This window comes from Musca domestica, unplaced genomic scaffold, assembly GCF_030504385.1.
Source record: "Musca domestica strain aabys unplaced genomic scaffold, Musca_domestica.polishedcontigs.V.1.1 56, whole genome shotgun sequence".
NCBI lineage: Eukaryota > Metazoa > Arthropoda > Insecta > Diptera > Muscidae > Musca > Musca domestica.
The window spans coordinates 2672625-2698852 of record NW_026712356.1 but is presented as its reverse complement, the minus strand read 5'-3'; positions in this window follow the sequence as shown (position 1 = coordinate 2698852).

Here is a 26228-nt window from a genome sequence, read left to right as displayed (position 1 = left end):
TTAATGATTTTAGCGTCATTATTTAACGGAATTGTTTCAAATTACGTATTTAGATTTCGTAATGGAAACCACAGTCTGTGACAGAAAATTGTCTATGCAGGTACAGGTCCTTGTATAGGCCCCATATATCAGTACATCCCTATAATCGGTAGGTAGAATACCCACCGACATTTTTTGAGATGTCGTATTTGACTTTCGTAATGGATGCCATAGCCTGTGACAGAAAATTGTTTATGCTGGTCCAGGTCTTCGCACAGCTCCGATATAACGGTACTTCCCTATATACGATAGTTTCAAGTTTCGAATTTCAATATGGTAATGGCTTATGACAAACAATGCCTATGTAGGTCCATGTTGCATAGACCCCAATATAACGGCTATATTCGGTATTTTTAAAATTTGAACAGAATTTTTTAAGGAAATTTTGAAAATTTTCAAATTCGTTTGAAATGGTGGAGGGTATTCAAAGTTCGGCCCGGCCGAACTTACTGCTTTTTAACTTGTTTCATATAACCCTGTATATACAACATTGAATATAAAAATATTAAAAATTTTACGGTTCATTTTCGAATTTTCTATTGTTGTAATTTATGTATTAAATCTAATGTATCTTATATGTGTATAGCTTATCTATGTATGATTTTATTTAATTTTTTTCTTCATATATCTATATACATACATAAGGAGGTAAAAATGCGTGACTGACATATTCCCCCCTTTTGGTGTTTTGTGAACGGATACAGGCAAACGTACGAAATGTACTAAACAGTACTAAATCTTGTATTGCGTGAATGGATATTGTTTGAAATCGGAAATATACATTAGTATCACTGTAGGGTAAATGCTAGGTAGTAAATGCTACAAAATTTGGTATTTGTTTAAGGAATTGCGTTGGAAGTCTGAAATTTGGCATTAGGATCACTTTTTGTGCGGTTCGGTTGATACATGGCTGGGGATTTAGACATACGTACTCAAAAGTAGTTGTATTAACGTTGGAATTTTGGAAAGAAATAGAGCTGGGAATGTGATATTTTATATTGAGGTTTCTGTAAGTATCTGAAAATGAGATATGGAGGTGGTTTTTGAAATGTGTACAATAATTGTACGAAAAGCACTAAGGAGTTCTAAATTTTGGTATTGAGTGAAGAAAAAAAGCTCCAATCCTGATACAAAAACTGGTGTTTATGTTTAAGATACGGAAATGGTTTTGGAAATGTATGTTATAATTGTTCGGAAAGTACTTAGTGGTACTACATAGGGTATTTGCTAAATAGAAGGAACTATACTAAAACATGAAAACTTTGTATTAGACAAATGGAATTAGTGAAATTTAGAATAACGCTCTTCGAACTTTAAGGATACGATAAGTTCTAAAATGGTACTAAAATTTTTAAAATCGTACCATTTGGCATGCTTTAAATACATTTAAAGTTACAATAATTTCTAAAATGGTACCACTTGGTATTATGTGAAAGAAATAGAGCAAAAACTTAAAATTTGGTATGAGAATCAAGGTTGGAAAGTAAGTTTGACATAGGAAGGTAGTTTTGGAAATGTGTACTAATTGTGCGAACTGTTCTAAATGGTACTAAATTTGGAACAGTCTGTGACTTGGGGTGAACGGATGAAGCTGGAATTTTGAAATTTTCTATTGGGGTCGGAAATGTGTACTACAAATACACGAAAAGTGCTAAATAGTACTATGTTTGGCACAGTTTGGTATCAGATGAACAGATAGTGCTTGAAATCTGAAATTGGGTAATAGGGGCGTTGTTCATGTGTAGTTTCAGAAATGTGTAGTATAATTGTACGAAAAGTACTTAGTGGTACTGTAAAAGTTCGATACGTTTCACCTCAACTTCCCGAGTCCAGTCAATCACGGATGCTGATTAACACCACGGGCATCTCCTCGGCGGAGACCGAGACCAACGGACGGTAGTTGTTGAGTTAGCTCTCCTTACTTTACCTTGCTCTTATCTCTTTTTTCCTTTTTACAATTCACCACACACGCGAATCACCCTCACCTCTACCCTTCCTTTAATAACTCTGGGGAGCTCTTTTTTGTGGTTGTAGCTATCGAATACTTTCCTCCACTCCCCTGAGTTAGGCAGTTACTATATTTGGTATTAGGTGTAGGCATATAGAAAACAATCTGAAATTTTATGTAAAGATTGTGTTTGAGATTTGGCGGTGGTTTGGAAATCCGTCCTATGGTGGTACAAAAATTACTAACTGGTACAAAATGTTTAACAGTTTGGTTCAGGTTGATCGGATGAAGCAGGAATTTTGGTTATTGTTTTATATTTGAAGATGGTTTTGGAAATGTGTACTACTTGTGCACAAAAAGCACTGAATCCTACTATGCGAGTATTTGGTATTGGGTTAAGGGATAGAGTTGGAATCCCGAAATTTAATATTGATGTTCCTGCAGGAGAATTATCCAAAAAAAATTTTTGAGTTACTGACAAAAGTCGGTATAATTTCGATAATTTACGACATTTGTCGGTAAGTTTGCTACGAAATCTAAGTGGTCGCTACGACCTACAGATAGATACCAATGTTGTCAACTTTTACTTCTTTCTTATATCAAAATTTTCGGTTTCAAAGTTACCGCCTTTTGTCGGTAACTCAAAAAATACTGGTGTTGTGATCTGGAGGTCGTTTTACAAGTGTGTACTATAATCATTCGAAAACAATTAAATTATACTAATTGTGGATCACTGTAGGTGTCTAGGATGGAGAGATGTAATTTGTTTTTGATATGCTATGTTAATGAATTTAGTATTGGATCAAGGATAGAGCTGAAATTCTGAAATTTGATATTGAGGTCACAGTTAGTTTCTAGAGTTGACATATGGAAACGTTGAAATAGTTTTGGATTGATATTTGAATATGGATCCATTGTGCTAGGTTTTTTCAAATATCGTCCTCGATAAATTTAAGATTTTGATAAAAATAGGGAAAACTTGGACTTGGAGTATATATGTCTGAAAATTTAGATATATAAAGTTTTATTTAAAAAATGTTTGTAAAACTGAACAAATTGTGCCGTTTGACTACTAAAAAGGCCTAACACAAACTTTTGGAACAATTCCCAAATTTTAGGGTGCCCCTTTCGCCGACGAAGTAGCGATCAAATATTCATTTACAAATGGCCTTCACATCAAATATATTTACGGTTAAACGAATACATTTGGTTTTGCTCCTTAAATTTATTTTTCAACAGCTCTATACTAATAGTGGTCTTGTTTTTGTCCTGAACTCTAAGTTTTTGCAAAAGTCCATATAGATCAGAATTGCAACCGAATGCAAAATTAGGAATAAAATGTATTTGGTCCATACATAAAGGCTTCTATTCTGACGAAAAAAATGCTTCTATTTATACAAAAATCTCCTGAAGATCGGGGTATTATTTGCTGACGTATGGACAAACAATGCTGGATTGACTCAACTCGTCGAAATGTAATGGTCGTTATTAAAAACTAAAACTGTAAAACCGACTGTAATTTGAACCGCGAAACTCGAGTGTACCGCCAACTAAAATCCGGGTTAGGTTCAGCGAGGGTCATCGCAAGAATTTGTATTTGCGTTTGGGCATACCCGTAAGAAGATAAACACACGATTTGTAAAATGAGAGTGGAAATCAAAATATTCTATATAGATTAGGAGTTTACTCTGAGAGTGAAAACGAGTGGAAACAATTATTTAATTTATCCAAGAGGTCAAGAACATAAGAAACAGAAAAATGCAAGTGACCAATTGATTTTATGTAGATTGGCGACAAAGCAGATTGTTTTATTTGCAGTTGTGGCTTGAAAAAAAAAACAAAACCAAGAACGTTCTCAGCAAGATTCTCCATTTCAAGTAAAAATTTCCAGAGTTTCACTCTCTTATCGGACGGACAAGCACGTCGAAGATTACAATACACTTTTTTGGTGCTATGAAGATTTCGCAAGGTTTCAACGCACTATGGAGAATACCTCCTTAAGTTTGAATTTTCAATTTACATTGAAATTTCATAAAAATCAAGTTTTTATTCATGTTATCATATTTTCCTACCATTACCGAATAGTGGAATGCATGTGGCGACCTTTGATTTTTTATACCCTCAGCCATATGGCTACAGAGGGTATATATCATTTGATACGGCCAAAACGTGCCTAGTCGAAATAACGGTTTTGGACCCTAGGTCTCTTTGGACCAAATCCGTTTCAGAACATTTGGAGTCAATATACCGATGTCCGTCCGTCCGTCTGGCTGGCTGGTGCGCACGATAACTCTCAAAGGAAGTATCCAATTTGATCCAAACTTGGTACATCGTATAATTTTTGTCAAACTTAGATAGAGTTCAGAGATGGGCGGACCGATATCGCCCTTCTGGTACCTCCCATACAAAATGTCAAAATTTTTAAAGAAACGAATTTATTGCACAGAAAGAGAAAGGATAATCCGATTTTGCTCGAACTTTGTGAATTCTTATATTTTCATCAGTTCTAGTTTAGGTGTGAAAATGGACAATAACGGTGCACTCCATCAAGTACCTCCCCCACAAATGGTCAACATTTTGAATAATTACAACTCTTATAAAATGTGATTTAATAGTCCGATAGTCTTTAAATTTTACACATCCCATTAGTTTTATTAGACCACGGTCTGGGGTGAAAATGGAATGTATCAGTCCACTCCTTCTGGTACCTCCCCCAAAAGGTAGAAATTTTCAAAAAATATTTTCTGCACAGAAAGAGAAACGATAATCTGATTTTGCTCGAACTTTGCAAATCCTAATATTTTCATCAGTGCTATGTCAGGTGCGAAAATGGACAATATCGGTCCACCCCATCAAGTACCTCCCCCACAAAGGGTCAACATTTTGAATAATTACAACTCTTATAAATTGTGATGTAAGAGTCCGATTGTCTTCAAATTTCACATATCTCAATATTTTTATTAACACAAGGTCTGGTGTTAAGAGGCAATACATCGGTCCACTTCTTTTGGTACCTCCCCCACAAAAGGTCAAAATTTAAAAAAAAATATATATAAAATATATTTTTTTGCACAGAAAGAGAAACGATTAGCCGATTTTGCTCTATCTTTGCAAATCCTAATATTTGCGTCAGTGCTAGGTCGGGTGCGAAAATGGACAGTATCGGTCCACTCCACCAAGTACCTCCCCCACAAAGGGTCAACATTTTGAATAATTATAACTCTTAAATAATGTGATGTAAGGATCCGAACGTCTTCAAATTTCACACATTTCAATATTTTTATAAACCCAAGATCTGGTGTTAACATGGAATGTATCGGTCCACTCCTTCTGGTACCTCCCCCACAAAGTGTCGAAATTTTGAATACCCATGAAGCACATAAAACGACAAATTAACATCCGATTACATTTAGACTTGGCACATTTCAATATTTCTATCAACATAAGATCCGTTAAAGGTGGTATAGATTGAACCATTTCTTCAAATTTCACACACAAATATTTTTGCTGACACAAGATCTGTTGTGAAGTTGATATATAGCATTTTCAGATTAAATGAAACTTTTTTCAATTCAAATGAAACTTTTTGCAGCGGGAATGAAACCTTTTGCAGTGGAATTGAAACCTTTTGCAGTGGAAATGAAACCTTTTGCAGTGGAAATGAAACCTTTTGCAGCGGGAGTGAAACCTTTTGCAACCGAAATGAAACCTTTTGCAACCGAAATGAAACTTTTTGCAAATCAAATGAAACTTTTAGAATTTTAGAAGAAAAAATAACAAAACATTTTTATTTTTAGTAGGTTTAAAATTAAATCAACTAATTATAACTAATATATAGTTAAAGAGGAATTTTTATTGATTATTAATATCTATGTTTTTATAATTTTTTTAAAGCTTCCATAAAACACAAGTGTAGATGCAGAAAGATTGAAAAAAGTTTTTTCAAGGTATTTTTTTCAAAGGACCCGAATTAGGTACCTTTTTATAATCTACTCCATGGAAAGGGGGATATAATAAATTTGTCATTCGGTTTGTAACACCTCTAAATATTCGTCGTAGACCCCATAAAGAATATACAATCATGATCATAGTTGATTTAATGATCAATAAAGCTGCGAAGCGGGAATCCTTTATTAGGTAAGATTAATAGTATACTATAACTATAAAAATTGTGGTAAAGCTTAATTTCACATTTCAGTCCTGGCCATACCTATAAAGGCCAAAATTTGTTTAAATTTCTCTTTTTATCGTTAAGCATTTGGGATTTAATAATATGGAAGCATTTTATATCAAATCAATAAGGAACCATTTGTTATTACAATAATTGAAAATTTCAGAAATAATATAAATAAATGTAGATATTTAGTTATAATTAATTGATTTAATTTAAAAACTACTAAAAATAAAAATGTTTTGTTATTTTTCCTTCTATAAATTTAAAAGTTTCATTTGATTTGCAAAAAGTTTCATTTCGGTTGCAAATGGTTTCATTTCGGTTGCAAAAGGTTTCATTTCCGCTGCAAAAGGTTTCATTTCCACTGCAAAAGGTTTCATTTCCACTGCAAAAGGTTTCAATTCCACTGCAAAAGGTTTCATTTCCGCTGCAAAAAGTTTCATTTGAATTGCAAAAGGTTTCATTTAATCTGAAAATGCTATATATCTGCCAACCCCTTCTGGGGTCACAATTTTCAATAATTATATATGTTATAACTTTCAAAACAATTTAGCAATACTTTACTACTTGCTATGTCAAATATTTCTCTCAATAAGAAGCCCGATATGAATATGAAATTTATCGGTATTTATGATTTCGCATAAAATTGGACATAAATATCCTTTCTTGTAAGTTTGCCCAATATTTCGCTCAATATTTTTTATTTGTATCAGATGAAGTATAAAATGGAATATTTCGGTAGAATCTATCTTGTACATTACGCACATTTTAACATTTTCTAAAAATTATTACATATCTCATATAAAGTGAAGGAGTGAGTCAAGTTAATCCATACCAGGAACGACGGAATATTTATATATCATATTTTTGGGTCCGACACAAAATGGACAGTATTGGCCCATTACTCCGGAACCTTCTCCATAGAGGGTCAAACGTTTGAATAATTGTAACACTAGTCAAATATATTTCGATTATTTAATCGAACATAGGCTGAGGGTATATATCTGTCGGCAATACCGACTGATAATTTTCAACTTGTTTTTTTTTTTTTTTTTTTTTTTTTTTTTTTTTTTTTGATTTGATCTTATTATTTGATTATTTTGAATTCACCATTATGTTCAATTCTGGAGTAACTCACATTTCATTTTCCACCTTCTCTTCACCACATTTAAAATCGATTCGAAATAAATCATTTTTATTCAATTACACAAATCATTCAACATTGTGGAATATATTTTCAATGACTTTTTATCTTTTCATCTAAATAATCATAATAATTTATAATTTAATTTTTAAAGAATTTGAATAGATTTTGTACAGAGCTTATTTTGAACTTTAAGTAATTACTCTAACATATTACGAAACTCAAGTCAAACACTCGCACACACACTTAGATACACATATGCAGACGCACACTCATTCATATATAATTGCTTATTTGTGCAATATATGTACATATATGACTTAACTTGTATGTTTAAATAAAACACAACAGATAAAAGAGTCCTCGAATATAGTTGTTAGTTGTTGCTGTTTTTGTTGTCCTTTTGCGAACAAGAGAATAATACTTTGTAATCTCATAAAGTAGTAAGACACAGACATACACACACACACACAGCGCTATCTTTAAACTTTATAAAAGTATACAAACGACAAAGATTCACATGGACATGCATACACACTCACTCATATGCATGAAATCGCATCGAGATTAAATGTATTTACGAGCTACATCCGAGAAGCATTTGTAATAGAGTACGGACGGATGTCGGATACAATGTTCATTCACAGTAATAGATAAACTATTCATAAATAAAATAAATTAAATCGTAATGAAGTGCACCATAACGTATTTGGATGTAAAGTAAAAATAAAAAAAAAACTAATGTATTTTTATATAATTAGGGGAAATTGGCGATATTAGAGGAAAAGATGGGGTGAGAAAAGTTAAAAGATCGTTATTTATTTCGGAAGTTTGTTTTGACGTACGTGGAATTGATAGGCAAATGCTAGGAACACAATTGGAGCGAACGACGAATTTCGCCCTACGCGGCGACAAAATGAGCCGCGAAAATTCGTCGTATGGAACACAATACCGACGAAATTATAAAACAGCTGATGAAGTTGTTTACTTTTTGCTCATTTGTTGACTACAATGAAAATTATACAAGAACTCATAATTCATTATAATTTCAGTTATGTCCATCTTCTCTATTATAAATTCACTGATATCCATCTTCACTCAGGCGCAAGTGCATAAATAAATAAACAAATTATTTATGTTTTTTTATACGAATAACAGATAGTAGAGTGACCATAACAATTTTTTAAGTAAAAAGTAACTTTATTTACTAAAACACATACAATTCGTACAAGTATGGCCACCTTGTACTGTTTTGTCGCCGTTCGCAGGCGTATGAAATAGAAATAAAGCTAATTGAGTTCGCGGCGACCGACGAAATTTTCGCCGGCGCCGTGATTGTGTGCACTTCCATATACACATATGGTTTTTATTTTTGACGACGAACATACGCCGCGAAAAAATTCGTCGTTCGCTCCAATTGTGTTCCTAGCAAAAAGAAGTCAATATTTGGAAGGTTTTTAATTTTAATAATTGATTATTTTGCAGAATTTTCTCTGTAATCAGGACTTCATTCCTCTAGGTAACAAAATTCCATGTTATCGCATCTTTGCATACCACCATAGCTATCACCGGAAACCGCATAAAGTTGATATAACGATGTCCGTCCGAAATAAGTCATAAATGAATGAAATTTCGCAAAGATATTGGTAGTATTCCCAAGGGGCTATCTGAGTCCACATTTAGGTATAGCCTCCATAACACACCATATTCTCGTACAGTCGATTTAGTCTGCCCTTCTGTCGGACTGAGGTTGAAAATTAAATTTATGCACATACATGAATTTTGAGTTGATGTAAATTTTATTAGTTCGCTTTTCAAGTTCTACTGGTCAAAATAATAAAATGTGCAATGGGATTACTGTTGGTGGTATATTTGTGATACAAATGTGGTTTTGAAATTGTCTACTACAAGAGCACGAAAAGTACGAAATTGTACTATAATTGGTATTGGGTAAACATATACTGCTTGAAATCTGAAATTTGGTATTAGATTAGCTCTTCATGTGTAACTTAGACACATGGAAGTAGTTTCAGAAATATGTCACGAAAAGTACGGTATTAGGTGAAGTGATGGGGATAAAATTCCGAAATTTTATATATAGATTACTGTTGGTATCTGTGGTGGTTTAGAAATGCGTACGAAAAGTTTTAAATGGTACTAAGTTTGGTATTTAGTACTATACAGGGTGAGATAAAAAACTGCAATAAAGTCAAACACCATAATTTTTACATTTAAAAAAAATATTATTGAATGAAAGCAAAAAATGTCGGAAATAGCATCAAATTTTAGAATAAGCTTAGATTTGTACGAATTGGTCAACTTTTGTCAGGTGCTGCCCGAATGTTGCTCTAAAGGTATTTTGGCCCATTCCATGCCAGGTGATCGCCACTATGGTATTTTTTAGTGCCTACCTTGCTTTCCAAGATAATCCAGACACTATAGTCCAACGGATTGGTATCCGGAGATTTTGGTGGTCATTCTTGGTTGGCGTGTGCTGAGTGGGATGGTGCTGAGTCCTGAAATGTTTGCGTGCCCAAGGCTTTTATAAACCCTCCACAATACTTTCCCGTTAAAATTTGGCATTTATTCTGATGCCACGGTCGATTACCATCACCATGGCCGACGCTTGAGTTCTGTTTTGCTCCGAGCTCATTTTTCAATATTTGCTGATTGGAATATTGCGATATGTTCAGCTCACGAGCCATTTTTCGGCCACTGCGACGCGGGTTTCGATCAAGTCGCTTCCCTATTTTTCGAACCATTTCTGCTGATGTTGCTGTTTTCTTCCGTTCACTTCCTTGACGTCGGGCTACGCTACCATTATCACGGTAACGAGCGATGGTACGAGACACAAAAGATTTATTCACATTTAAATGCCGGAGTGCTCTAACTATAGTCACTTATGGGTTTTTCAGTCAAATATAAAGAAATCACACTATCACACTAGAACTCAATCAGGAATAGCATTTTTCTGGAAAATTCTCGCCAAAATGCTTTTATTCGCTTGTAAACAATATAATGATAATCGCTGGAATAATTTTAACAGCTGTCGGACGAGTGGCTTAGGAGTCTGAAGTTTGTTGTTTTTGGTTTTACAGTTTGTTCAAATAAAGCGGATTTTGGCTTATACGTCCGAATTCAACTTAAATGCAAAATCAGTTCAGATGAAGTTTAATCCTCCATAACAACGAAATTCGGTACAACATATCACATATAGCTAAAGAATACCTCTATGAAATTTTGTCGAGATCGGTTCTGATTTGATATTGATGTTCAAAATACAAATTTTTTATAATATTTTCTTGTTAAGGTCATTTCTGTGTCTAAATGTCTCTGAAATAATGCCTCCAACCATGAGTCGAACCATTGTTAATAGAAAACAAGTAAGCAAAGGCTATAGTCGAGCGAGGCCGATCTTGTGATACCCTACAACACTGCAGTATGTTCGAAGTTTCCTTATATCCAAATCCATTTTTGAAGGTTTCGTTTTGAAATAATGTCAAGGAGCTCTGCCCAGACTCGGAGAATTTGGCCAATATTCACGTACTCCGTCGTTTTGTATTCAAAACAATTTCACATGAAATGGTCATCCAAAATGCTTCTCCCCTGTCCTTAACTCTCTTCTGATGCAAAAATCCATGTCGATTAGTTTTCAATTTGTGGCGACTACAAATTAGAAAAATTTAACTTTTTTAGTCCATTTGAACCCCTATAGAAGAACACTAGGCTTTAATTCTGACCCTAACGCTACCCCATGCAAAATTTCGTGAGGACCGGACGATAATTGCAATATACAAATAATACCCTCAAAGCGTAGTGTTGAGAAGTGTAAAAATTTAGAAAATTTTCAATTCAAAATTGTAAGTCAAATTGAAAAAAATCGCATCGATTAAAAATATGACATAAATTGAAAAAAATGGAACAAAAGATATTCACTCATTTATTGGTATATTTTTCCTCGATTTTCTCAGATTTTATCCTTTTCTGGCCAGAGACCATTCCGAATTGAGGGGAATTGTGAAAATTGGACCAGCGCTTCTTGACTTATAATATATATATATTGTTCCTATTTTGGTATATATCCAATTTCTTGGCTATCAGCATCGCTTTAATGGGCAAGTGTGACCATTTAATGTATTTTTGATTTGGCGGGGTTAAGAATATTCGCGGTTTGATGGACATTTCCTATTTACTTACATTAAAGTTAGGGTCTATTTTGCCCGCTAAATATTGTCCGATGGCCGCCCAAATTGGTAGGCTTCTGCCCAGGTCTAACCTCGAACTCCATGTAAATTCCCGTGTCGTTTGGTTCATAGTTGTGGCCTGTATAGCAACTGCAAAATCAGGAAATTTGTCAGTTTTTGGTCCATTTAACCCCTAAATATCGTGCGATTATCTCCAAAAGAAATATGGTTCTATCCTGACCTTAACCCCACCTCCATTTTCAATTTCGTGAGGATCGATTCATAATTGCGACCTGCAGCTTGATTACAAATTAACATGGACAGACGGACGGACGGACATACATAGCTAGATCGACTCAGCTCGCCGAGATAGGAAGATCCATATATACTTTCCTATGTGGGAAACCAATATTTCGAGGTGTTACATAATTTTTGGCCCAATCAAACTTATAATACCACCAACACATAGTGTTGTAGGGTATAAAAATTTAAAGGTATAAAACCATTTCGGATTGAAATTAATCATTTCTCTGTTATTATATATTGCCAGTTTTAACACAGATGCATAGAAAAGCATGATATGTCACATTTACACATCGCTACATAAGTCAACAATTACTTTTCTCCATCTTGTAATGTAAAGCTAAGCTTCTTATGTACATTTTTTTCAACGCTCTCGTTGTACTCTTACATTCATGCATCCCATCATGATCATTGCCATCGACGTCATTACGACTTGGTACATGGCAATGGAAGTCATGATGTGATGGCGCCAAACACCATGCTGTCTCAACAGCAATTATTGTTCATTGGCTGAAAGTGCACATCACGCTTCGAATGGGAACGTAGCAAGTAACCGGAAACGGAAAACTGACGTAGAAGAACATTCAAACATATAGGTGTATGTAAGTGTGTACAGAGATTCAAGTATTGAGTTGCATTTATGAGAATCATTACAATGTCCTTGTCATGTTGCGAAGTAATCCCGTCTCCTTTTTGCCGTCAATTTCTTTCGTTTATCCATTGTATTACATAACTAACACCGACAATAACAAAAGCTATTCCGTTAAAACTGGCAAATTGTTTTCCGAGAAATGGTTGTGTTCTCATTCTAGCAATGGCTCGAAATCCATGTATGAATGAATGCATCATGTTATGCGGTTGTAACAAACGCACATACATAGTTGTCGATAGCAAGAATAAGGTTGGAAAATTGATTTCACTGTCTTTTGGTAATGCTACATATGGCACTTGCTAAAGCCAAGACATACAACGATGGCTATCATATTGCAAAATTAGTTTCACTGAATGTTATCTTTACTTAAAGACTTAGCATTTGACGAGAGATAAAGTTAGTATTTTTTCGTTTTTCTCAAAAAGTAAATTAAAGCAATTAAAGCAATCAGTTTTGGTTGTAACATTTGGTATTATGGAAACAGATAAAGCTTAAAATTCAGATTGAGAATCAAGGTTGGAAATATGGTGGTTTCAGAAATGTGTACTAAGTGTGCGAACTGAACTAAATGACACTATATTTGGAACAGTTGGGTTTAGGGTGAACGGATGAAGCTGCAATTTTGTATTAAGATCCCTGTTGGTGGTAGTTTTGTGAGAAGGGGGTGGTTTTATAAAAGTGTTCTCACGAAAAGTACTGTATTTGGTACAATTTGGTATTAGGTAAGCAGATAGTGTTTGAAATCTAAAATTTGGTGTTAGGGTCACTTTTTATGTGTAGTCTGGACATGTGTGAAATATGATATTTAGATTACTGATGGTATCTGTTTTACAGATTTGGCAGTGGATTTGAAATGTATGCTATATATACATACACTGGTGGCCAAAACTAAAGCAACTGAAATTACTAGGAGAATGAATGCCCTGTAACTTTTCCAAAAATTATGGAAATGAGAAAGTTTTTCTTGTTTTAAATTAGGTACTTCATTCACTTTTTAAAACCCTAAAACAAACACGTAAGCAAAGGCTACAGTCGAGCGGGGCCGACCGTTGAATACCCTACAACACTATAATAAACGATACAGTTTATACAGGCGAGATACTCGAAAGAATTCCACAAGATATTGTGACAAATAATAAAAGAAAACCATCAGGTTCCGTTCTCTAATTTTAGAATAACAGCAACTTAAACTAATTTGCTCATTTCCAATTTATTGGTAGATGTTGCACGTAAATGGTCTTCCTAGATCTGGAACCAATATTTCCCAAATACCTATAATCTCTCAGAAGTGGCAAAAGATTAACATTTATTATTGGTTTTTGACTAAAACGCATCTATATAAGATGCAGACATTTGACTATATTCTTCAACGAAAATAGCCTTAACGAAATAGTCAGAAGTACGTCTTTCCTGTATTTGTGAATTCTCAAAAAAACACTGGAATGGACATTTTCGTATTTTGTCTACAAAAGCTGGCAAACTATTTCGCACATTGAATATTTTTGGATGGCCATCCAAAACTGCTTGGCTTTTGCAATGTCCGGTAACCCCGATTCAAATGTGCGTGAGAGTCGGCCGACAATTACGACTTGCTGACAATTTTGCAGTTTTTGGTCCATTTCAACCCCTAAATAATGGCGATCATCTCCAAAAAGAGTAGGCTTCTCTTCTGACCCTCATCTTATCCCCATGCAAAATTTCGTAAGGATCGGGCCATAAATGGTATATGATATCCTGATATCCTAACTACTTAGTTTTGTTAGCTGTAGAAATATTACCAAATGTTTAATTCAATAAAATGAAAATATGCCAAAAATATGACAAAATTGAAAAAGAATGAGACAATTTTACAAAATCAATATTTTCATCTTTAGAGAGATATTTTTATGCGATTTTTAGACGTTTTTTCTCTTCTGCTAAGAGGCCATTCTGAATTAATGAGAACTGTCGAAATCAGTTCAGCCGTTCTCGACATATAAGAGATCTTTCAAGCATATCTTCTTTGATAGGCATATATATCGCACATATTTTGCTATAAATCCGATTTGTTGGATGTTAGCATCAATGTAAAGATCAGAAGAAGCCTTATCATGGCTTTGTGATTTCGCCGGGATTTAAAATATTCGCGGTTTAATGAACAATTTTGAATTTTTCAACACAAAAGATATGGTCTATTTTACCCGCTAAATATTATCCGATGACCACCCAAATTGGTAGGCTTCTACCCAGCCCTAAACTCTAGCTACATGGGAAATTCCGCGTCGATTGGTCTATAATTGCGACCTGTATAGCTACTGCAAAAGCCGATATTTTTTCAGTATTTGCTCCATTTCAACCCCTAAACATTTGGCGATCATCTCCAAAAGCAATAGGGTTATCGATGACCACCCAAATTAGTAAGCTTCTTCCTCGCCCTAAACTCTAGCTACATGCGAAATTCCGCGTCGATTGGTCTATAATTGCGACCCGTATAGCTACTGCAAAATCCGATATTTTTTCAGTATTTGGTCCATTTCAACCACTTAACATTTGGCGATCATTTCCAAAAGAAATAGGCTTCTATACTGACCCTAACCCCACCTCCATTTTAAATTTCGTGAAGATCGGACCATAATTGCGACCTGTAGAGTGATTACAAATTAACATGGACAGACGGACGGACGGACATACATAGCTAGATCTACTCAGCTCGGCGAGCTAGGAAGATCCATATATACTTTCCTATGTGGGAAACCAATATTTCGAGGTGTTACATAAATTCTGGCCCAATCAAACTTATAATACCCCCAACACATAGTGTTGTAGGGTATAAAAATACCAAGGACCGGCAACGCGGACCGGGTCAGCTAGTATATAACATATATAAGATATAGCTCCCATATACAGGGTGAGATGAAAAAAATGTAACCAACTTCAGACTGCTGTAATTCCTAAGCAACTCGTCCGACAGCTGTTAAAATTATTCCAGTTGCAGCTCATTATATTGTTTAGAAGTGTACAAAAGCATTTTGGTGAGAAATTTCCGGAAAAAAGTTATTCTTTGATGGAATTCAAACGTGATAATGGGACTTCTTTATATTTGGCTGGAAAACCACAAGTGGCTATCGTTAGAGCACTCCAACATTTGAATGTGAATAAATCTTTTGTGTCTCGTACCATCGCTCGTTACCGTGATACTGATAGCGTACACCGACGCCAAGGAAGTGGACGGAAGAAAACAGCAATATCAGCAGAAATGGTTCGAAAAATAGGGATGCGACTTGATCGAAACCCGCGTCGCTGTGGCCGAAAAATGGCTCGTGAGCTGAACATATCGAAATATTCCATTTGGCAAATATTGAAAAATGAGCTCGAGGTAAAGCCATTGAAATTCCAAAAAGTGCAAGAATTTACACCGCAACAGAAAGAAAGTAGACTCAAAAGTCTTTTGCTCTTTGCTTCACTTGTCCGAAAATGGTGAACTGCCGAATTTTGTTTTCTCCGATGAGAAAACATTCGTTGTCCAGCAGTTTGTAAACAAACAAAATGATTGTGTTTACTTGCCAAAGAGCTCAGCTGAAAATGTGCACCTCGGGTTGGCCACCAGAACTCAAGCGCCACTCTCTGATCGTATTAATCGACCGCGGCATCAGAATAAATGTCGAATATTATTATATTATATTATAATTATATATTTGATGTTATTTTCGACATCTTTTGATTTCATTCAATAAAATTGAAAAAAAATGTAAAAATTATGGCGTTTGACTTTGTTGCAGTTTTTTATCTCACCCTGTATGTCCCTCTAATTTGATACACCAACCGTGCTACAATTATCTAATTACATTGAATTTTGGATAATATAATAATATACCAACTAGAATAATGTCCGCCAAGTTAAGGTACAACTCACATATACATGTTTTATCCGATTTTATATTTATGCCTTATCAAAGTCCTAACATGCATTCTATTGAAATGATATTTCATACCAAAAAGTCAAGTATATCAGAAAAAATCTCCCGTCAAATTTAGTGGTAATTGATTCAGATTAAGGCATAACTCCAATATATCAGTTCCATTCGATTTCAATATGCAACTGCTAAAAGCCATAAAATCACAAAAAATTCCAAAATGAATATATATATTAATAAGTTCAACTGCTAAATATCAATAAACCCACTTATAATAAACGTTATTGGGTCTCTGAATTTTAAGATATTGCACATCGACTGACAAATTTGATATACGCTCCATTTTATGGTGGAGAGTTACAGTAAATTTCTTCTTATTTAGTAAAACGCAATTTTTGCCTCCCAACGTTTACTACGCCACAAAAATATTATGCCAGGTAATGACAGTCATTAACGTTTTCATTCACCTTTTAAGGAAATAATTGCCGCCATGCGTAACTTAATAATCCAGCAAAGCTACGAACTAACGAACTACAAGCGACAAGTCAGCCATTTGTGATTTAACTAAATTGTTGGGGTTTTCGCTAATAACTGACCACGGTAAGCATTTATATAATAGACAAATTAAAAATTGTAGTAATTAAAATGTCCTGCTTTGTTCGTCATCGTTTTCATATACAATAAAAAACGACACACAAATATTCTCATTCATGTCGTTTTAATTGAAACTAAATTGTTCGTCATCCTACATGGTCTGTGCATATGTTCATCTGGAGTATAAAGTTGTAAAAGGAGATGAAAATTGTGACAATTTGAGGAACAGCAAGTTGCTAGTCGATGCAATGGGATATATCGTATCTAAGGAGATTAGGCTTTGGTTGGCCTAATGGATACAATCTGTGTAAAATTAAATACATTGTGATAGCAAGGCTTATTCCAATGACAACTGGTCCCTGTCTATTGGTAAACATCCCATTTGCATAAAATCCTATGATTCTCCATCTCTCTTGGGATATTTCTAAAATAGATCAAAATTTTGTTCCCTTATATAAATATACAATATAGTTATTACGAGGGTCTTGACCATATTCTCCCATCGATTTGGCTTTAATTTTGTTTCTTAGGGAACAGAATCTGGAGGATCCTAAATATGGGCGATACTCCAAAACATGGACTAGCAAGAAGTGTTCTACGCCCTAAGGAACCACGTTTAAGCCAATTGAAAAATATGGCCAAGACCCTCCCAAAAACTGAAACCAGGGGGTATCTTCATATAAACGTGACTTCTATTTTTGGTGCCCGGACATAGTCAATTGCAATTATGGGATTATATCCTTTTCTTGGTCATAATTCACATAATGAAATGGGGCTTATGTCCGCTTCCAAAACGGACATAGCCCCCGTTTGCTGCGGGCATTATGTCCGAAAAATTTGGGGACATAATCCCCAGAAAGAAATAAACAAGAGGCTATGTTCGAATTGACCTGAAATTTTTATCAGAGGCAGGTATTTTTAAACTAATTACGCCAAAGTAAAAATCCGATTACTCGGTTATTCCGAGTCCTACAAAATTGATATGTACAAAATAGGTATCATTTGAAAGCTTATAAAAATACCTTACCAACACTGGTCATGATATCTCTTGTACTTCCGAAGGTATTGACATTAAAATCGAAGACAAGCTACTTACAAAAGGTATACATTTTGGAATAACTACGGATCACGTAGACGGTGTTGGATCTTCCCGAGAGGGGAAATCTCAACCCCCGACCGAATACCGCCTACTTAAGAAAACTATAAAAGCATCAATTTTGTGTCTATTAATATAGGAATTACTTCTCCTACTCTCTGGAGATTAGGACCAATTTATTTTATTTTATTTTTATTTATTTATTTTTGACATAATCCCCGTTCCATTATCAGGTTTATGACCGATAAAAAACGCTCATAATCCCCATAATTGTAATTGGGACTATGTTCGTGGTGATAATTACACGGCCCCCTATTTTATAGTTCTACTTTAATAACTTACTAGATTATTATGCGCTCCCTCACATCTTTATACCTCTCCGTCTCGAAGACCACTAAATATCCGTCAGAGACCCCATAAATTGCATACAGGGTGAGATAAAAAACTGGAACAAAGTAAAACACCATAGTTTTTAAATGTTTTTTTTTTAATTTTATTTAATGAAGGCAAAAAATGTCGGAAGTAGGATCAAATTATAGAATAAGTTTCGATTTGTTCGAATTGGTCTTTGGTACGAATAATGGCCTTCAAACGGCCAATGAAACCGTCACACGAAGCGAAGCTTTTGATTGAGGTGATCGGAGATTCTGGTTCTGTTGGAATGTCCAAGTTCTGGGGCTAATATGATTGCGTACCTAAGGCCTTAATACACCCTTCAGAATATTTTCGCGATAATATTCGGCATTCATTCTGATGCCAGGGTTGATTAATACGAGCGGAGAGCGACCTTCGACCACCATCAACATGGCCGGAGCTTGAGTTCTGGTGCCAAACCGAAAGTGCACATTTTCAGCTGACCTCTTTGTTTGTTTACCAACTGCTGGACAACGAATGTTTTCCCATCGGAGAAAACCAAATTCGGCAGTTCACCACTTTCGGCCAAGCGAAACAACTCCTTAGCTCTTTTGAGTCTATTTTCTTTCTTGCACTTTTTGGAATTTTAATGGCTTTACCCCGAGCTCATTTTTCAATATTTGACGAATGGAATATTGCGATATTTTCAGCTCACGAACCATTTTTCGGCCACTGCGACACGGGTTTCGATCAAGTCGCTTCTTTACTTTCGAACCATTTCTGCTGATGTTGCTGTTTTCTTGCGTCCACTTCCTTGACGTCGAGCTACGCTACCAGTATCACGATAACGAACGATGGTACGAGAAACAAAAGATTTATTCACATTTAAGTTCAGGAGTGCTCTAACGATAGCCACTTGTGGTTTTCCAGCCAAATATAAAGAAATCAAACTTTTACGAATAACTTTTTTCTGGAAAATTCTCACCAAAATGCTTTTGTACGCTTGAGCTTACAATGGAATGATTTTAACAGATGTCGGATGAGTGGCTTAGAAATGACAGCAGTTTTTTTTTATTTCACCCTGTATATATGCATTTATTGCCCTATCCAGATGAAATTTTGCACAAATCCTTTGTTTGGCCCAAGGACGAACCCTATTGAAATTGGAGATAATCGGTCAAAATTTAGATATAGCTCCCATAAAGATATATATGGGAGCTATATCTAAATTTTGACCGATTATCTTTAATTGTGCACCAAATCAGTCCGAATAGTTTGGAATATTAGGCCTGAAAATAAGTATGCCAAATATGATCGAAATCGGTTCAGATATAGCTATAGCTCCCATATATATTGTTCATCCGAGTTGTTATTTTTGTCCTCCGCAGCCGTAATATGCACTCTGTAATAACAATATTTGGGGAAATATATCAAATACAGCTCAGAGATACATTAGCTAAATGTTATTGAGATCGGTTCAGATTTGGATATAGATCCCATATATAACTTCGTCCGATTTATCTTTTATTGTGCACCAAACGTCTAATATTTGCCCAAATGGGATGAAATTTGGCACTTACGACCGAATTGAGTGTAGAAGCTAGTATATTACATTTGGTCGGCCCGCCCGACTTTAAGACTTTCTTTACCGGTTTTTTTTTTTTTTTTTTTAAATTTTGTTAAATTTGGTATGTAAACATCGTAATGGTCTTAGATTTTATGGCAGCACATTACCTTTAGAGTTCTACCTTTCTCTTGACCACGTTTTTTAATGAATGTGCCACCGGATGTTTTGTTGGTCGGGCACACTCTCTACCCAATTTTCTCATTACTTGGTAATGGGGAAAGAAAATTCATTTGCTCAGTATTTTTTTTTTTATTTTTGTAACGAATAACCAATTATTTTTTAATCATCGGGCTCACGCTCACGTAACTTCTAAGTTTAAATTGGGATGGTAAAAAAGATCGAGTCTAATACTCAAGGCAGCTAAAATAAATGCGAATTTTATTACTTTTAAGAACAAACATCTAAATATTTAATGGAGATATTTTCATGTGTGGCACACGATGGTACCCCAGCATATAAATTTTCACATCTTTAGTTTGATTGTCGCTTGCAGTCCCTACACTCATGGGACACCCATTAGCAGGAGCTCGGCAAAATCATCAACAAACACAGAGCTGGCTACAGCGATTAAAAATAAATTTTGCACTGGAAATTGTTTTTAAATGCCAAAGAAGTAACTCCAACAACAACAACAACGATGCTGATGACAACTCAGTCACTCACATGCAAACCTACGTACATGACATGCACACATGCATGCCTTCCTCTGTGAACATCTGTATTTCCGTCGAGTCCTTTTACTTTCCCCAGCCAGAGTACCGCCACGAGACATCTACATACATTGATAATACACAGGAATGCATATGAAATAGGATAAAATAAATGAATTAACGACTTATACGCCCACAAAAATGAATAATTCAATTTGTTGTAGTCAATTACACAAACATTCGCACATTTGTACATGTATGTATGTCATAAACATACACTGTACATATATGCATACCAGACGGCGGGTTGGGCGTTACAAACTGTGTTACAAGTCTCCATGACTTACACTCTATGCTGAATCCTGTTGAATTATTTTGTGGCGCACACGGAAACTTTTGAGGACTATGAGAAATACACTCACACAAAATGGGTGGGATATACCCATGAAGTTGGTATCGCTGCACAGTGGGTGGGAACCTCAAAAAGAGATATCATATCAGCAAACATTCCAAGGCTTTGAAAATTTGTTTAGATATTTTTATTCTCCTTGTATGTTTGGTATTAAAAATGGATCATATCGGTCCACGTTATGGCCTCCATATAGCTTTACTTCCTTATTTCCGGTATTTTGAATATTTAGAGCACAATTTTAAACCAAATCATGTGTAACTTGAAATTTAGAGTTCTAAGTAGATACAATCTATCTATGCTAAAAAGGTTTAAGCCACTCGTCCGACAGCTGTGACAATTATTCCAGAAAAACAGTTATTCATGATGGAATTCAAGCGTGATAAAGTGATTTCTTTATACAGGGTTGCCCATATTCGACGGACCCATCTGGCAACGCCATAACTTTTGACAGAGATGTCACACCGCGTTTGAAGCGTCAGTCCAAGCAGATTTTTACCATGAACCAATACACGCCACGCGAGCGCTCTGAAATAGTTGAAATTTACATTCAACAGAAGAAGTAAATTGTGCTTTTAAAACATTAAAAAATGTGAGAAGTGCGCCTTCTAAGATCATCATTAAGCGTTTATACGAAAAATTTTCGACTGGTAAGGCTCTTTCTAATCCGAAGAGGCCATATAAAAGTCGGCCAAGGCAATCGGCCTAGAATATCGCTGCCGTACGAGCCAGTGTTGAGAGGTCCCCAAGAACATCCCAAAAACGCCGTTCTCAGCAGTTGGGCATGGCTCGGTCCACTTTACAACGGATTATTCGCATTGATTTGCATTTGTTCCCGTACAAAATTCAATTGACGCAAAGAATGTTGCCTGCGGGCAAGCCTCGTCGATTAGAATGGCCCAAAGGACCCGAAGGTCCGTCGATTATGGGCAACCCTGTATTTGGCTCGAAAACCACAAGTGGCTATCGTTAGAGCACTCCAGCATTTAAATATGAATAAATCTTTTGTGTCTCGTTCCATCGCTCGTTACCGTGATATTGGTAGCGTAGCCCACCATCAAGGAAGTGGACGGAAAAAACAGCAACATCAGCAGAAATGGTTCGAAAAGTAAAGGAGCAACTTGAACGAAACCCGCGTCCCAGTGCCGAAAAATGGCTTGTGAGCTGAACACATCGCAATATTTCATTCGGCAAATATTGAAAAATGAGCTCCAGGAAAGCCACTAAAATTTCTAAAAGTGCAAGAACTTACACTGCAACAGAAAGAAAATAATCAATAGAGCTAAAGAGTTGCTTGGCTTGGCCGAAAGTTGTGAACTACCGAAGTTGGTTTTCTCCGATGAGAAAACATTCATTGTTTAGCTGTTTGTAAACAAACAAAATGATCGTGTTTACTTGCCAAAGAGGTCAGCTGAAAATGTGCACTTTCGGATGGCCACCAGAACCCAAGCGCTGGCCATGATCGCTCTATGCTCGTAATAGTCGATCGTGGCATCGAATAAATGCCGAATATTATCGCGAAAATATTCTGGAGGGTGTATTAAAGCCTTGCGGACGCAGACATTTTGGCCGCAGACCTTGGGCAATCCAACAGGACTCAGCACCAACCCACTCAGCACGCGCCATCCAAGAATGGTTACAATATAAGGTTCCTGGGTTCATTTCCAGCGCACAATAGCCACCAAAATCTCCGGATACCAATCCCTTGGACTATTGTGTCTGGAGTATTTTGGAAAGCAAGGTTGGCACTAAAAAATACCAAAGTATCGATAGTGGGCCAAAATACCGCAAAGCAACATTCGGGCAGCGTGTGACGGTTACATGGGCAGTTTGAAGGCCATAATTCGTGCCAAAGGTGATCAATTCGAACAAATCTAAACTTGTTCTAAAATGTGATGCTATTTCCGACATTTTTTGTTTTCATTCAATAAAATTTAAAAAAAAAAATAAAAAAATTATGGCGGGCAAAACCGACCGATTCTTTTTAGCTTGTTTCCTTTAAAATTTTTAAATTATTTATTATTTTTTTTTTTCATCTATGTTATACCATTATTATAAACTTATTTACATCTTTGAACACTGTCCCCCCTCGTAAAAAAGACATGTTGCAAATAATTGTAAAAAAAATATTTCCCGCACAAAAACCAGCTGAATAAACATTAATATAGCTTTAAGCGCCAAAATTGAGTGGAATTTTGTTGTGACGATGGCTGGTAAAATGAGAAAATATTGCATCAAACGTGGAGAATGTGTTTTTCTTGGAAGTTTTGGAATAAAACATAACAAACAAATTGAAAAAATATACAAACACACATATGAGAAACGTATGCGTGTTTTTAATATTATGGCATGAGTTAATTGTTGTACATGAATTTGAAAACTATTCGAGTGGGTAACAAGACAACTTTCCACATTTGGATGGTAGAGTTGGACTATACCGAAGCATGAACCCACATATTATTATCTGTTACGAGTTCCAAAAATTTTGACTAAAATCATAGAAATTCCAATGGATGTATCATTGTATAAGGCAGAAGGAAAACGTGATGCTCCTATATACATAGATAATTGTTGTCTAGTGGTGGTATATATTGTAAACTTCAGTTGAAAAATATGGCTAAAGGCATTAAAATACCGAATATCGTTAGATACCATCAAATGAGGGCTATGCGAAAACGTGAACCAGTACTTTCAAATAATGTTTAATGGAATACAAGCTATGAGTATTCGCTTTGAAAATATAGTTAAACAGCTTATATCGGATTGTAGCGTTATATGAGGGCTATTCCAAAATATCGGCCATTTTCAATTCCAAAACATCTACAGACCCAAAATAAAATTTATGAATTTTATGATAATGAACAATAAATATATACTTAGTGGGATTTTTCGAGCAATGAAAAACTTAATATAACATCGATACTATGGTGAAGGGTATAAAAAGTGTAAATGCTCTGAAAGTGCATCACTTTCTGTCCTCGCCACGGAAATTTGAAATATTAAGCTTTCGACTTTGTACCAAAGATGCGATAAACCAGACATAACAAAGACACAAAATGCTCTCAATCATAAATTCAGTGGCGTGGAAAAGAAGAAGGGGCATTATGAAATATATTGGATTTTTCCTAAAAAGACACTATGAAAAAATTACAGGGTCTTTTTCATCCTAAAAAAACTTTAATACATTATTTGACACAATTTTTGACTCACTTGAAATCATTCCGTTGTTTTTGCTTCAGTTTCGGCTTCGGATGGAGTGAAAGCGCCATTATGATCTATCTGATTTTATTTCTAAAAAATTTGAGTATGAGATACTCATTTTAGTACAGCATTAGAAAAATACGAATATTGTCAATATAATTTTCCATTCACTAAAGAAGAATTTCGAATCCTTTGGACATAGATACCTTTCTTTCCCAATCGTACCCATTCACACAGAACCAGTGAAAATACGGAAGTTCAATTTTGCCAAACTTCCGGATTCGAATTAGTCATATGATGCCAACATAAAAAAATTGATATAAAAAATCGGGTATTTTAGACAGAATTTACCTAGACAGAATTTAAATTGTAACAAGTAAGCAAAGGCTACAGTCGAGCGGGGCCGACCGTTGAATAACCTACAACACTATAATAAACGATACTGTTTATATAGGCGAGATACTCGAAAGAATTCCACAAGATATTGTGACAAATAATAAAAGAAAACCATCAGGTTTCGTTCTCTAATTTTCGAATAATAGCAACTTAAACTAATTTGCTCATTTTCAATTTATTGGTAGATGTTGCACGTAAATGGTCTTTCTAGATCTGGAAACAATATTTCCCAAAGACCTATAATCTCTCAGAAGTGGCAAAAGATTAAAATTTATTATTGGTTTTTGAATGAAACGCATCTATATGAGATACAGACATTTGACTATATTCTTCCAAAGAGTCAATGGAATGGACATTTTCGTATTTTGTCTACAAAAGTTGGCAAACTATTTCGCACATTGAATATTTTTGGATGGCCATCCAAAACTGCTTGGCTTTTGCAATGTCCGGTAACCCCCACTCAAATTTGCGTGAGGATCGGGTGATAATTACGACCTGCTGACAATTTTGCAGTTTTTTGGTCCATTTCAACCCCTAAATATATTACGATCATCTCCAAAAGAGTAGGCTTCTATTCTGACCCTCATCTTATACCCAAGCAAAATTTCGTAAGGGCCATAAATGCGATCTGTATATGATATCCTGATATTCTAACTACTTAGTTTTGTTAGCTGTAGAAATATTACCAAATGTTTAATTCAAAATGAAAATATGACAAAAATATGACAAAATTGAAAAAATAGGAGATAATGTTACAAAATTAATTTTTTCATACTTAGAGAGATATTTTTATGCGATTTTTTTAGATGTTTTTTGTTTCCTGCCAAGAGCCAATTCTGAATTAATGAGAACTGTCGAAATCGGTTCAGCCGTTCTCGACATATAAGAGATCTTTCAAGCATATCTTCTTTGATAGACATATATATCGCACATATTTTGCTATATATCCGATTTGTTGGATGTTAACATCAATGTAAAGGTCAGAAGTAACCTTGTCATGGCTTCGTGATTTCGCCGGGATTTAAAATATTCGCGGTTTAATGAAAAATGTTGAGTTTTTTCAACACAAAAGATATGGTCTATTTTACCCGCTAAATATTATCCGATGACCACCTTAATTGGTAGGCTTTTTCCCCGCCCTAAACTCTAGCTACATACGAAATTCCGCGTCGATTGGATAGCTACTGCAAAATCCGATATTTTTTCAGTATTTGGTCCATTTCAACCCCTAAACATTTGGCTATCATCTCCAAAATAAATAGGCTTCTATTCTAACCCCACCTCCATTTTAAATTTCGTGAAGATCGGGCCATAATTGCGACCTGTAGAGTGATTACAAATTAACATGGACAGACGGACAGGCGGACAGACGGACATACATAGCTAGATCGACTCAGCTCGGCTAGCTAGGAAGATCCATATATACTTTCCTATATGGGAAACCAATATTTCGAGGTGTTACATAAATTCTGGCCCAATCAAACTTATAATACCCCCAACACATAGTGTTGTAGGGTATAAGAAGTATCACAAAAAATTAAATTTTTATGAAACTTTTTTTATT